Genomic DNA, 15,347 nt, shown 5'->3' with positions numbered 1-15,347 from the left:
GAGAACGGGAAGGGAGATGGAGAGAGCTGCCGTCTAAAGACCAATTTCTTGGGGTGGGTGGGATGGGTGTTCAAGTGAGGACACTGATGGGCAGAGAGCATCGCTGTAGTTACATTTCTTCAGAAACTTCTGGGTGGGAAGCAGGCTGCCACGGGGGAGCCTGGAGAGGCCGTGGTAAATCTGAGATTTTACTGGCCGTGGGGTCCTGGCTTGACCTTCTTGGGCCAGTGACTGGCCCCGGTGCTGGGCCCAGCTCTGCCCAGCTCTCTCCCTGGGAGCCGTCCTGCCCTACTGAGGGGCAAGCAAAAGCCACGTGGTTTCCCCTGCTGCTTTCTGTCGGTCTCTGCGCAGCTCTGACTCCGCCGTCCAGGGAGTTGGCTGTGACCGAGGACCACAATTAATCCACCTTCTCTGGAAACTGTTTGCCTCAGGCCCTTGACTGTCCCATCACTGGGCTCTCTGAGACCGCCTTTCTCTGTGACGTCCTTGCTTTCCACGAGAGCATTTTTGTCAGGCTCCATGCAGCGCCCGTTCCGCTCTGTAATTGACCGGACGTCTTTATGCCACTTGTCACCACCTCGAGGTGCTCGTCACCCATACTACTCTCTGCTTCTACGTATTCGATTTTTTAAGATTCTACATATAAGTGAGGTCATGCGGGTTTTTTCTTTGCGTGTTTGGCTGATAGCACTTAGCACGACGTCCTTCGGCTTCATCCACATTGTTGAAAAGAGTCTCCTTCCTTAAAGCTGAACGGTAGTTCGCGATGTGTTTATACACACCATCATTTCTTTTTTTTTTTTTTTTTTAAATTTTTTTTTTAACGTTTTATTTATTTTTGAGACAGGGAGAGACAGAGCATGAACAGGGGAGGGTCAGAGAGAGGGAGACACAGAATCTGAAACAGGCTCCAGGCTCTGAACTGTCAGCACAGAGCCCGACGCGGGGCTCGAACTCACGGACCGCGAGATCATGACCTGAGCCGAAGTCGGCCGCTTAACCGACTGAGCCACCCAGGCGCCCCGACACACCGTCATTTCTTTATCCCTTCGTTTGTCGAAACCTCGGTGGTTTCCACGTACTGTCTGTTGTGAACGATGGTGCATGAGGTGGGGGGCACAGATACCTCTCCGAGGGACTGACTTCATTTCCTTTGGGTGTACGCCCAGAAGTGGGATTGCCGGATCATGTGGCAGTTCCATTTTTAATTTTTTAAGGAACCTCCGGACCGTTTTTCCGGTGTGGCTGCACCAGTTTACATTCCCACCGGGAGTGCGCAAGGATTCCCTATTCTCCACATCCTCACCAACACTTCTGTTGGGAAGAGTCCTCCAACAGGTGTGAAAGGATATCTCTTTCTGTTTCGAAGTTTATTTGGTGCCTAGTGATGTTGAGCGCCCTCTCGCGTACCTGTTGGCCGTTGGTACGTCATTTTTGGAGAAATGTCTGTTCAGGCCCGTTGCTTATTTTCTAATTGGGTTATTTGTCTCGTTGCTGTTGAGTTGTCGGGAGTTCCTTACACATTTTGGACATTCACCCCTTAGCAGATACATGGTTTGCAGTTATTTTCTCCCAACCCGTAGGGTGCCTTTTCATTTGCAGACGGTTTCCTTTGCTGTGCCAAAGCTTTTTAATTTGTTGTAGTTCTACTTGTTTGGGCTCTTGTTACCTAGCTTTTGGTGTCCTAGCCAGAAACTCATTGCCAAGGCCAGTGTCAAAGATTTTTGCCCCTCCTGTTTTCTTCTAGGAGTTTTGCGGTTTGGGGTCGTAAGTCTTCCTTCTCTTTTCTGTTGATTTTTATGGGTTAAGAGAAGGGTCCAATTTTATTTTATTTTTTTCTGCAGGTGGATATCCAGTTTTCCTTAAACCATTTATTGAAGAAACCACCCTTTCCCCATTGTATATTCTTGGTGCCCTTTGTTGAAGGTTAGCTGACCATATATGTACGCATGGTTTATTTCTGGGCTCTCGGTTGGCTTCCGTCGGTCTGTGTTTGTCTCTCTACACCTGTACCGTACTGTTTGGGTTATGGTGACTTTGTAATTGCGTTCTGAATCAGGTAGGGTGATGCCTCCAGCTTTGTTCTCCCTTCTCAAGATTGCTTTGACTCTTTGGGGTCTTTGGGGTTTCATATGAATTTTAGAATTAGTTTTTGCTGTGTTTGTGAATGTCTAGTTTCCGAACTCTCTCAGGCAGGGCAGTGGATCCCGCTGACTAGGGCATGTGTCTGTCGCATTACCAGCTACCCGATGAGCCTGGAGGCTGTCCCTTGGAAGTCTGTGCCTTGACTACTTTGAGCTCAGATGGCAAGCTGCTGATTGTTGCCCAGCGAAACCATCCCTGACTTTGCCGAACAGTATGGGGGGGAGTGTGGAGTTGTATCGAGGGGGGGGGGTGGGTGGGTCGAGGGCCCCTGGAGTCCGGGGTGGGGATCAGGGCAGGGCTGGCTGCCTACTTCCCCAACTGTGAGGAACCTAGGTGCAGTTAGGCAGTGACCTGAAAACCCTGGCATGTATGTTTCCTTAGGAGGGACGTGAACTTGTGATCGTGGCCCCTTATGCCTTGTTGTGTACATATTTAGATACCCTGGCAACTCTCCTCTTCAGCACTAGCTGTAATAACCTACCGCATTTCCTGTCTCAGGGCCTTTCCTTATCTACTAATTAGCTCCTTTGTCTTGCCCCTTTAATCTAGCAGTAGTTGCACAGGGAGCTGCCTGCCTAGGAATTTCTGCATTAAGCGAGGAGGCTCTCCCACTGATCCTGTGCAGGCATTTTTGCTGACAGGCTGATCTGGCCGGAGCTGTCAAATCCAAGAGACGGGAGACCTTTCACCTTCACCTGGGTCACGTGCTGTGGGGAGAGAGGGATGGGCCCGTCCCCTACTCCCTGCCCTGACTGTTGAAGTTAGCTGACGTTCAGTTGCCCAATCTGCAGTCATACTCCACTAATTGGATTGTTTTTAAATTCTCCTCTGGATGAATTACGAGCTTTCTTGACTTTCGCCAGGCTGCCTGGAGTCAGTCCCAGCCCGGGCAGGTGCCCTGCCAACTTCCCTGGCATGTGCCTGTGCCAGCGCACTTTACTATCAACCCCGAGCTCTCCCGTGGAAACACCGAGCCCGGAGCCCTGGAGAAGGTGCGGCCGCTCCTGTCGTTCTGAAAGGCCGCCTTTGTCCTGCGGAATGCCTGTCGCAATGAAGCCTGATAAACAGCCAGCTCGTTTCTCCTGTAAATCGACCTGAAGGAACCTTGCCCACTAGGAGCAACTTTACTTGCCTCTTCTCGTCTCCTTTATTCAAGCCTATTTAATGAATAACTGTTGAAGACCCCAAATCTTGCACTGTGGTGCCAGGCATTGGAAACCGGGGGTGTCGAAATTTGGGGCCCTTGTTCTCTAGGACCTTAGGCTTCTGGCTGGACACAGAACGCGTGCTTTGGAAACCATGAAAGAGTACAGTGAAACCTTGGATTGAGAGTAACTTGTTCTGCGAGGGTTTTGCAAGACGAACAAACGTGCCTAATAAATTTTAACTTGATAAACCAGCAGTGTCTTGCGATGCGAGTGGTACCTGACCCCGAAGGTCACATGATCACAACTGACTCAATGGTTCTTGAAATTCGCTCAGATATAGGAGTGCTTTGGATGACAAGCATGTTTCTGGAACAAATTATGCAAGGTTTTACTGTATATAAAATGGAATTCAAGGAAACGCCACACGCGTGAGTGGCCTTCTCTGGCGACCTCGTGAGACCAGAGCTTTCTCTCGCCATGGGGTCCAGGGGCCCGCTTCCATTTCAGTTCCCTTAACGGTTTTTTTGTTCATTCAGGAAACACCCGTTTGGTGCTTCCTCCCTGCCAGGTGGGCTAGGCGCTTGCGACGAGGAGGTGAGCCTAAGACACGGCCCTCAGTTCTCTCACAGTCTAGTTGGAGAGAAGAATAAAGAGGGAGGTGAGCCCGCACGGCCGAAACGCTGTCCCCCGTGGTAAGGGTAGGCCGCCATGCGAGGGAGCGGCTGGATTTTTACTTTGCAATTTGTCTCCTGATCAAAAGCAATCCTCAGTGTTTCTCTCCTCCTACCCCCAGTCAGATGGCTGATGAACCTCTTCTGCCGTCCCGTCCATCTTGCTGACTTTTTGAAACGTCCTTTTCCTCGTTAGCCACCTCCCACCACGTGGGAGCTCTGTGTGTGCGCTCAGACGTGTTCATGAGTTCTGTTCCTCTGTTTCTCTTGCCCTTTCTAGTTGCTTGGAGTTACTCAGTCACCATTATGATCTTTGAATCTTAAAATTATTTTGCAAATCACTCCCCGCCACCCCCTCCAGGGCCATATCAGCAAGTGGAGCATCAAAACCAGAACAAGTTGGGCGCCTAGCGGGCTCAGTCGGTAGAGCATGCAACGCTTGATCTCAGGGTCATGTCATGAGTTCAAGCTCCACATTGGGCATGGAGGCTACTTAAAGAAACAATCATAAAATTAAAAAAAAAATACAAAGACAGAGCAACTTCAGTATAAAAAAACAAAACAAAACGTTCCTCTGGTTCTGCCCCTAGCACTACAGTAAGACTTTTTTTTTTTAATTGATTTATTTATTTTGAGAAGGAGAACACGCAAAGGCGAAGGAACAGAGGGAGAGAGGGAGAGAGAATCCCAGGCGGGCTCTGCACTGTCCGCACGGAGCCCGACGCCGTGCTCGCGAACTGTGAGATCGTGACCTGAGCCGAAATCAAAGAGTTGGACGTTTCACCGACTGAGGCACCCGGGTGTCCCCTCGACAGTGAGACTTTTATGCTGCTTTGCCCTGAAGCTTATCCGGGTGTTTCTGAGCACCCCTGGGAGGTGTCTCATGGGTCCTATATCCGCTTTCCTCCCGTGGCCTTTACGTCCTCGTGACTGTTCTGAACATGCTCCCCGACGCGTCCCAGGAAGTGTGCCCTCTTAGGGCCCTACGACCAGAGTCGAGCCACTCAGCACCTGCTGAGGGCCGCTGCAGTCCTGCCCCCGTGCTGCGTGAAGCTGCCTGGCCGGGCCACACTGGTCATGCACCGGCACCTGCCGGGGCAGCTGCACTGCTGTGCCCTCCTCCGGCGTGCCGAGACCTTTACCTGCAGCTTGGACAGCCCTGGGCGGTGTTTTTCTGTTACTCTGTGAAGTCGTGCTGTTTGTGGTCTTTTCCTAAGATGCAAACATGAATCCGTGGCTGCCAGGCCACAGGACGCGGTGTTCTGCTTAGAATTGCCCTGCTCCCTGGCCTGAGCCCTGCCGCTGGCTTGCGTTATTTCTGAGCACTGCTGGGACGTCTTCTGCCATAATGGCCCCGCAGTCCTCCACTCACGCCCAGAGAGGCCTGAATCCTCCAGGGCCCCTTTGGCTCAAGTGGCGACCTTTAGAGTACTTACAATATAATTTTACTTAATTTATTTTTTAGTGTTTCTTTTGCGAAAAGAGAGCATACCAGCAGAGGAGGGGGAGAGAGAGAATCTCCAGCAGTCTGCACGCTGTGAGCGCAGAGCCCAATGTGGGGCTCGATCTCGGGAGCCGTGAGATGGTGACCTGAGCTGAAATCAGGAGTCTGACGCTTAACCGACTGAGGCCCCCCCGCCCCCCGGCACCTGTGTCGTCTCCTTTAGGTGAAACTGAGGCTCAGGGCGAGACCTAGCAAGATCCAGACAGACCCTTTGGTCCAGCTCCAAATTGGCGGTGTTTTTCACCATACTGGGCCGCTCCCCATTTGGGTCCACATCTGTTGTTGGCCTCTGTATGATCAAATGAGTGTGGCGTCCCAATTACTGTTGGTGCCAGCCAGGCAGAGCGAGTGTATGTGGCTGAGTCACCAATGCCAGAGCAAAGGACGTGACCTTGGCATTAACCCTGTGAATGTAATTAAACTCGTGTGTACACTTTTCTCTTTCTCTTTTCCCCTTTTTGGTACATTTCTCTGATTTGCTCAGTGTCAGTTTTTAAATCACCTCTTGTTTTAAAGCACCTCTGTTCTGCTGCTTGGTTTACGACTGACTGGTGGCATCCTGCCAGCCATTGGGCCACAGCCGCTTCCGCCCGCAGGTGCAGGGACGATCATGCTGTCATGGGCTCAGCATCCGGAACCTTCACGTAGTCTCGTTGATTTCTCCCAAATAACCACGAGGGAAGCAGTATGATCCCCTCGTTAGAGATGAAGAGACTGAGTTGTGGAGAGACTCACTTCCTGAACGTATCACAGTTGATATGTGGCTGCCTTGGGATCAGAACCTGGGTCTTCCTGTTCCTGGAGGCCCCACCTCTATGCCCATGAGCGCATTTCTACTGTTGACCAGCCGAAAGTCTGAGCTTCCTGGGAACATTCTATTTGCAGCAGTCCCGAGACTTTAAAGTTTGAAAATCACTGGGAGGCAGAATCTTCCTTGCCTGGTGACCTGAGGTCTCACTCTGGGTTGAAATGAGGTCACCTGTCCCCACAGAGCCACTGTTTCCCCTGAATCTGTACAAACGGGCTGCATTACAGCCCCCAAACATCAGGTTAATGAATAAACTGCCTTGATGACCGGGCTCTGAGCTTTCTGACCCATCTGAAACCAAGCCTCTCTGGTTATGCCCTTGAGGGATCCCAGGAAGTTTCCATAATCAGTTGTGACTGTCAATGGCTTCCACTCCTACCACCCCCCTGAGCCAAGTCCTGCAGATGTCACCACCCTGCGATCTTGAGAGAGTGTCTTCAGGACTGATGAGGGGCTTGCTGGTCTCTGGGGGCCACGGTCACGTGTAGTTTGCTGGGAGCCGTAAAACACCTGCAAGGCCAGTTTGCCTCACTGAGTGGCCCCCTCCTCCAGCCCCCTGCTGTTCCTGGAGCCCAGCCTATCAGGCAACAGACAGGATGGCAGGAGTGGCCCTGTCCCCTCCAGTGGCCCACGCTTGTGGGGTCACTTTCAGGAGCTTCCTCTGCTGGAGGGCAGATACAGCTCTGGGCGCTGTGGGTTCCACACTGTTTCTGCAGCCAGTTTGGAATTTCTCTTCTCTGCCCTGCTAGGCTCCATATCGCCAGAGCATTTGTTGATGGCTCGGCCTAAGCCAGTCTTTCACTTAGTTTTTGGTTTGTCTTAGGACGGTCCCGAAGGGCCCAAGGGAGGGTCTCTGGGGTGACTGACAGCAGCTTCATGTGCAAGCACGGTGTTTCGTAGTGCTTAATGGAGGGTTGGGGGGCGGGGGAGGGGTGGGGATTCAGTTACACCTGGGTGTGGGGCGTGACTCTGTCATTTGCCAGCTGTCTCCCCGAGCAAGCTCCTGAACTTTCCAGCCCTGCCTCTGCTGGTAGGGTGGGGGTCAGGACGTTCACCTCATTGCGTTGCCGTGACAGGTGACACAGTATGTCCGGAGCCTCCACCGGGGGGTGCATGTACGTGCTCAGTAATGCTAGCTAGTGGGAGCGGCTGTCCCCGGGGATGTGGGCTGTCCCCTAGAATTATTTGTTTAGGTCTGGTTTCATCGTCTTTCCATCTCCTGGTCCCCAGGGATCTGGTCCTTCTGCCTTTCTTTAAAATGACCGCTCTTGGGGCACCTGGGTGGCTCAGTCAGTTAAGCATCTGACTCTTGGTTTCAGCTTAGGTCATGATCTCATGGTTCGTGGGTTTGAGCCTCACGTCTGGCTCTGCACTGACAGTGTGGACCCTGCTTGGGATTCTCTCTCTCCCTCTCTCTCCCCGCCCCTCCCTCGCTGTTTCTTCCTCTCTCAAAAAAACAAAAAGAAAAGAAAAGAAAAGAAAAAAAAAGGAAAAACCTTAAAAAAATTAAAAATGACCACTCTCCCCTGCCTGTTCTTTGCCCACGTGCTGTGGATCAAGGTCCTGGGTCTTCCATCATCCTTGAATCTCTTTCCTTTTTTCCCCACCCAAACCAGATGAATCCTTTTCCTCTTGAAAGGATTACGATTGCTGGTCTCTTGAGGAAACAGGTGGGGGGCAGTAAGGATTCACTGGGAGAGCCGCTGGAGACCAAGTGCGCTTTCAGAGTGGTTCGTCGCCTCTGGTGGGCAGGACTGGGTTCCAGCAGCCTTCTAGAAAGATGTTTTCTCTCGTCTTCTATGAATAACAGGTTTGAAGCTCTGTTCTGTGGTTCGCCAGGCTCGCTGTAATTTCGTGGCTGCTTGAGGGCAGGATTGATGGGGAACCTGCTGCTGGCAACCTTACCTTTCAGGAGGCAACTTCTCTCTGCCGTGCCCCCAGGAAAGGGGACACATCCACACGGGACTGAAGTCGCGTCTGCTTGTCACATGGGCACGTGAGCGGGTGACGGGAAGTTTCTGCCTTCTTTGTAAAGGCCGCCCTCGCTTGTGTCCAGCTGAAGCACCTGCCGTGTGGCCTGCATGGGTCTGGGCCGTGGCCGTAGACAGCGGGCATCTTAACTGGGGGTGGAGGCAGGTGGACCATGTGAGCAGAGCACAGGTGACCAGAGCGCACATTGAACCCATGTGCCTGGCCAGACAGACACAGGGCAGATGCTAGAAGTTAGTTTTCTCACTTAGGAGATGGATAAGTTGTGATCTGGACTTTGGAGGCTCCTGTGGCTCTTCTAGGGCCCAGTGTTTGCTGCGTTTTGAAGGACAGAAGCTTCCGTGAGCCCCTCTGTGTTGCTCTGGTCGGTGTTTTCCACGCTGGCTCTAAAGCCTCACACTTTGGTAACCTCATCAAGCAAACCTAGCCTCTCCCCGTGGCTTCGTGCCAAGGGCCTGCTGTCGTGTTCCACACGGGTGTTTATTTAGTTACGTATTGCATATGCTTGGAATCTTTAGGGCCAAATGGAGGTGGGGAGGGGTCAAAGTTGATACGATTCAGCACTCCGATGTGTCTTTTGGATGACGAGTCTTGTTATCCGGAATTGGTTGACGACCCATCAGAGCTCTGTTCCAGGAAAAACCAATCCAAACCCTTTAAACACTGGTCTTTGAGGCGATGGTTTGCCTGACGGCATGGCGCTCGCCTATTCAGGGACTCCCATTGAAGGCCTGCTGATTTTCTGTCGTCTTTTCCAATTTATAACTAGAATTTCTTGCTGGGGAAAAAGGAAAAATCCACGTTGTAGTGAAGACAATGAAATTGCCTTTTCCATTCTCCCATCTAGAGAGCTTATCACCATTAACACCTCTGGGAATCTTTGATTTCTTCTTGTTTTTTTCATGCACATAACACACGTCAGTGCCCGACCCACAGCTCACTGGCTTTTTGACCTTGAGCAAATCATTACACCCCAAGCCTGACTTTCTTCTGTTTTCAAATGGAGAATATTAAGTAACTCCTAGGGCTGTTAGTAATGTTAAATTTAAAAACCATGTCAATATTTAACATAGCACTGGAACATGAGCCTTTAAATGCCAGCTACTGATTTTTTTAAAAGGGAAATGGGATCCTACAATACATACTTTCTCAGCTTTTCTTCTTACTCTGTGGTAAATTGCGGGCATCCTTTCATGCCTGTGTATACAGAAAATCCCATTCCGTTGTTAAGAGCCTCACAGTGTTCTATTGTATTGATTACGTCGTAATTAATATAATCATTCCCCCAGTGAATTAAAAAATTCTTTGCTCTTATAAAGAAATGTTGCAGTGGCTGTGATTGTATGTCTCTCCACACCTTGTATTTCCACATACCTTTTTGTTAGATGTGGAATAGCTAAATTGGAGGCTGTGCCAGTGTTTCAGGGACTATCAAATTGCTTCAGTGCCCGCTGTTAATTTCAGCCTCCGCAGTATGACTGAACAGTGTTTTTTTAGAGAGAGCGGGAGTGAGAGAGAGAGAGAGAGAGAGAGAGAGAGAGAGAGAGAATCCCAAGCAGGCTCCACACTGTCAGCACCGAGCCCGATGCAGGTCTCAAAGTCACGAATGACGAGATGGTGACCTGAGCTGAAATTAAGAGTCGGTCAGTTACCCGACTGAGCCACTCAGGCGCCCTGTACTGAGCAGTATTATTGTGATAAACAAGGAACGCTAACAGTGGCCACTCTCAGACCTTTCGTCCTCAAGCATGAGTGGACATTTGAGAGCCCTTTTTACCTGACTGGTGTTAATTAAGGAGCTTATTATGACGTGGGTGCCCCCTGCATTATCAGGATTCTGTATAGTATGGGGATGGTTTCGTGTTCTATTTATGTACCAAAGGCACACATCGGTCCTTCTTTCACCAAGCAGGGGTTTTTGTTTTCGTTTTGATAAATTTTAGTGAAAATGTGATGTCCGTCAGCCTCAGCTGTGATTTTTACTCTTCACCCAAGTTCCGAAGCCAGACAGGCACACGGCCCAACATGGCGGCCCATTGCAGTCGATCTTGCTGGGGGGTCATGAGGCTACGCTGTGTTTTACCTCTTTGGGGACTCCTTAATTTTCCTGTTGATCGTGATGGCGAGCACCTGAAACTACTGAAAACAAAAGGAGAAAAGAAAAGTGATTCCCCTTGTCGGTATGGATCTTGGCGTTCCTCCTGGGGTGAGGTGAAGGCCCCACGTGACCGGGGAGGTCAGGAGAGAGTGGAAGAACGTGAGTGTGGCCGAGTGAGGACACTGTGCTTGCAGATCACGCTGTACCTCATTTGGGCCTTTGGCAGCCACGGGTAGACCCTCATCAGTTGCCTCACCAGCTTGTTCATTGGTTGTAATACCACCTGAGCATTCCGTTCAAAGACTTCTCCACATTTTATCCAGGATGTTGAGTACAAGAGATGTGGAATCTCTGAGAAAATGGTTTGGAAATTCTATCCAAGACCGTTGTGACTGTTCCTATTCTGGGTAAGAGTTCAGTGAAAAAATACCTTGTTTAGAATCCACTTATGAAATTTTTTGCTTTCAGCTTAGACATGCAGTTCACAGGCCCACCTCCCTAACCCCACACTTTCCCCCAGCTGCCTTTCCCCCCCACCCTTGGTCTCCTATTAAGAAAGCAGAGAAACTCGTTAAAGGACAGGAAAACAACCAAGAACAGTCCTGTGGCAATTTGAAAGCAGCCCCAGGGAAGTTTCCTTCTTGCCCCAAAGTGGATGGGGGGCAGGGGCTGAGGCACTGCCACGGTTGAGGAAAACCAGGCTCACAAAGGCTTCTGGAGTCAAGCCGAGCTTAATGTTTGCAGAAGCATCCAAAAGGGGTTGTTTTTCCGAAGTCAAAGCATAGAAACTGTTTTGTTTTAAAGTTTATTTATTTGTTTGGAGAGAGAGAGAGAGAGAGCATATGGGAGCAGAGGAAGCACAGAGAGAAAAGGAGAGAGAGAATCCCAAGCAGTCTCCATGCTTCCAGCAGAGAGCCCGATGCAGGGCTCGAACTCACAAACCGTGAGATCATGACCTGAGCCGAAGTCAAGAGTCAGATGCTCAACTGACTGAGCCACCCAGGCGCCCCAAGCACAGAAACAAGTTTAATAAAAATCTGATGTTGAGATCAGGGTTCAATTAAACAGTGATTAAGAGATTTCTGAGAAAAATTCCTAATTGTGCTTGTAATTGTTTTCATAAATATTTTCTTTATGAATCATCTAAGTGCGTCTCCTTTAATAGTCATAGCTGAGTAGCATGTAGGAAATTATTAAAATTTCAGAGCTTTGCAGTGCAGAGGCCCTGCTTCCCGTTTGTACTGTGGCCGATTTGCAGGTGGGACCTTAAAGGAACCTGAGATGACAAACTCAAGGTAAACGTTTCAGTGCCACGCGTGGTTACGTGACACACACAAAATTTATTTCTGAACCCAAAAGGCACCTTTCACTTGTGCCTGGGTGCCCTGGAGAGCATCTTCTTCTTCTTCTTCTTCTTCTTCTTCTTTTAACCAGAGAGTTACTCTACTAAAGACAATCTCTAAGTTCACTTTTAGGAAGTTTAAACGCTTTTAATTTGTACTCCCCGGCACTTTGCAGGTTTAAAGGAAGTAGAATCATTACCTTGTAATTAACAAAGTCGGCACTCCTAACACCTTCCATTCATGATCTCAGAGTGTTTCTGCAGGCGAGAGAGGAGAGGGGACAAAAATACCTTTCTCAGTCCACAGTAGATAGCTTTGAGGCTTGGGATGTGTGCAGCCCAGGGACCCACTCAGGAAATAAGGTGAGGATTGATTCTTGAGACCATTCATTCATTCATGTATTTATTGCCTGCCTCTCCATTGAAGGCACTGTTTGATTTTTAGGATTGCCTGTATTCTGGCAGTTTTTGCCTGCTTCTGACATTTGCACATTCTTTTCTTCTCTGGTGGAGGCTTGACTTTGGAAGAACAATAACTTAGCAGGGGAAACATGCCTGTGGAAACCAAGGGCATTATTTGGTTTTCAAGGTGGTTGAGCTTTTTTTTTTTTTAATGAGTTTATTAGTATTTTTTTTTAAGTTTGAGAGACCGTGTGAGTGGGGGAGGGGCAGAGAGAGAGAGGGAGAGAGAAAGAGAATCCCAAGCGGGTTCCGTGCTGTCAGCGCAGCCAGATGTGGGGCTCAAACTCACAAACCGTGAGCTCATGACCTGAGCCGAAAACAGGAGTTGAACACTTAACCGACTGAGACACCCAGGCGCCCCTAGGCTGTTGAGCTTTCTAAGTACATGGTCTTAGAACTGGAACCCTGGGAGCCCCGAGAAAGGTCAAAGAGAAAAGTATGTGTTGTTTTGGAGGTAGGCTGCTGTGACAGGAAGAGGGACGGTCCTTCTGAAAGAAAGTTTTGCTTTAACAAAAACCGAAGCAAAATAAAATATGAAGAGTATATGGAATAGGAAGACAGGAGCAATGCTCTGGACCCATCCCCTGAACCTGACTTTATCCAGAGAAACTTTGGCAGAAGGTGGGAGAGAAAGAGAAGTTAGGGCAGCTGTCTTTCTTGCCCCAGGAATCGGCCAGCATCCTCCCCATGGCTTTGGCTAAGACTGATGGTGTTCACGGGACGGGACCACAGGTCCAGAGTGACCTTCTCAGAGGGAGGCCAGGGGCTAATGGGTCAGGAGCAAAACAGCAGGGCCTGGGGGAGACTCAAACGGAGAGAAGTCAGCGTCCAATAAGAAGCATCTCAGTGAAAAATAAGGTTCTAAGCAGTTTTCCCGTTGGAAATGATCTCTTCCCAATGATAGACCTGAGACCCAGAAGCCAGGAATGACTCTCCATCCCTCCACGAGCCCGTGCGCTCCTTACTGAAACCAAAATGTTAATTCTCGTCCCTCAGGAGCCATCAGGGATAATGATCAGCACAGAATTCAGTGTTTTCTGAACCCTGGGGTCAGGTTAGGAGGTCACTCCCTTTATTTCTTATTCATTAGTTTTATTTTATTCAAAGCGCTCACCTTTCCCGAAGGCCTGGACTGTTGTCACAACACAAAGCACAAGTAATCATGAGAAAGGTGTCCTTTCTGGTCTGTCCCTCCTCTTCCTTCAACCTGTTCCGGGCTCCGTAGATCAGGGCCGCGGCTCCCACAGCAGGTGCTCCGGCCCAGTTGTCCCTCTGGGCTCCGCTTACCTTCCCCAGCCTGTAAACTGGGCAGAGTCCCTCCCTGCAGGGCCTCCCTGTTCAGACAGGGTGTGTAAAGAGACCAGATCTGTGTGTGTGGGAACACTTTGCGTGCATGATGATGTGCCTGTGCTTTTCTAAAGAGGATTAAAGGACCCACAGGTGCCTCAAACAGGATGTCTCGCCTTCCATTTCCTTAAAATTTTCACTCTTGTGGATCCAGCTAATCCAGGTTAAGGTCATCAGTTTGCCACCTGTGCTGTGTTGTCTGCTCGAAGGGGGAGAGGGCGGTGACTTCCCTGTGCTGTCTGCCTTCCGCTGGCACCTTGGATCACTAAGCGTGTCCCTGGGGTAGATGAGGCCCAGGAGTCACCCCTACTTTAGCCAGAGACCACGAATGGCTCGGGTTATTTTCTTTTCACGAAATGAAGGTACATAAAGTTTGCTTAGCAACAAGGAATATTAAAAGTAATGTTTTTGCTTGTACGCAGCATTCATTTAAGAGAACTTTACTGGGCTTGGGGTCTTCAGCAGGGAAGGGGATACACAGGGTCCTGGAGTTCCTGGGCTTGCACAGAGGGGCGGGCGGGGACCTAAATACACCCAGAACATTGTCGCAGTTTCATGAACTTGTGAATTGTGACAGGTGCAGTGACGAAATAGTAAGAGGCGTGGTGGGAACCTACCAGCACCCTGTTGTGGTTTGGGGGCGTCGGGAAGGCCTTTCTATGGAAGTTGTGTTGAAGCCGTTACTAACTTCAGATTGTTAGCTTTCTTCTGTGCTTACTTTCTCCTGTAGGCTGATTCAGCTCACTTTCCCTCCTTCAGGCTGTATTTCTTCCTGAGGTCTGTGCTCGTTAGGGAGGGAGTGATAAATATGCCCATTAGCACTTTGTGTCTTTCTAAGCTGGTGCTGTCCTCAGGGAGCTCTTAAATCCTCCCCTCTTTAGTAGCCTCTGACGGCAGGCCTGGCCTCTGCTCTTAACTCTTTTCTCCCGTAGGCCAGTAGCTTGTCCGCCCTCAAGGGCCAATTTGTCTGGGGGCTGTGACCAGGGAGGTGGGGGGGGGGGGGGCATCTCAAACTGCCTGAAATTGTATCATTCATTTCCCTTTGGGTTGTGTGCTCAAGAAAAACATCCTGGACACCATATTCACGATTACAGAAAATGTGTTTAAGCCAAAAGTAAAATTATCTAACGTTCAGAGTTGTCATTTTTGTGTTTAAATGTTTATTCATTTTTTGAGAGAGCCAGAATCCGAGCGGGGGAGGGGCAGAGAGAGAGGGAGACACAGACCCTGAGCAGTCAGCACAGTGCCCGACGCGGGGCTCGAACCCATGAACCATGAGATTATGACCTGGCCAAAGTCGGACGCTCAACCAACTGAGCCACCCAGGTGCCCCTCAGAGTTATCATTTAACACTTAACAGACTGTATGCTCCTGGTCTTTTCTTTTTCCTATGCATTTGTCATTAAGTATATGTATATATTAACAAATTTATAACATTAAAAAACTTTTTAATGTTTGTTTATCTTTGAGAGAAAGCACGAGCAGGGAGAGGCAGAGAGAGAGACAGAGGGAGACACAGGTCTGATGCAGGGCTTGAGCCCACGAACCGCGAGATCATGACCTGAGCCAAAGTCGAATGTTTAACCGACTGAGCCACCCAGGTGCCCCTTTATAGCATTTTTAAAAAGAATGCAAGTTTTTTAATACTTAAGAGGGCCATATTAACATTTCTCTGTGGACTTTTTACAAATATAGTAAACAGATTGAGAACGGTCTCTCCTCTGTCCCAAACACATGGAAACATTTTTTTTTTTTTTTTTAAACATAATTGAATTCAAAACCAAGAGGGGGACAGTTTTTGGACCAGGAGTGGAAGCGGGGTTGGTGGTGATG

The 15,347-nt window shown here is 49.5% G+C and overlaps 1 protein-coding gene and 1 long non-coding RNA gene across 5 annotated transcripts in view; one reads left to right on the top strand and one right to left on the bottom strand.

Annotated features, from left to right (window-relative positions):
- The window catches only part of NOS1AP (nitric oxide synthase 1 adaptor protein), a 270,178-nt gene that overhangs the window by 126,068 nt on the left and 128,763 nt on the right, over positions 1-15,347 (top strand). The window lies entirely within an intron of this gene.
- On the bottom strand, positions 12,080-14,706 carry LOC132686605 (uncharacterized). The gene is made up of 2 exons (XR_009613813.3): positions 13,282-14,706; positions 12,080-12,260 (listed from the first exon to the last, which is right to left on the bottom strand). It is a non-coding gene; the product is annotated as an uncharacterized LOC132686605 (long non-coding RNA).

The sequence above is a fragment of the Panthera onca genome, chromosome F1 (assembly GCF_046562875.1).
Source record: "Panthera onca isolate mPanOnc1 chromosome F1, mPanOnc1 haplotype 2, whole genome shotgun sequence".
NCBI lineage: Eukaryota > Metazoa > Chordata > Mammalia > Carnivora > Felidae > Panthera > Panthera onca.
The sequence above is the reverse complement of the archived record's forward strand: the minus strand, read 5'-3'. Positions and strand labels throughout refer to the sequence as shown.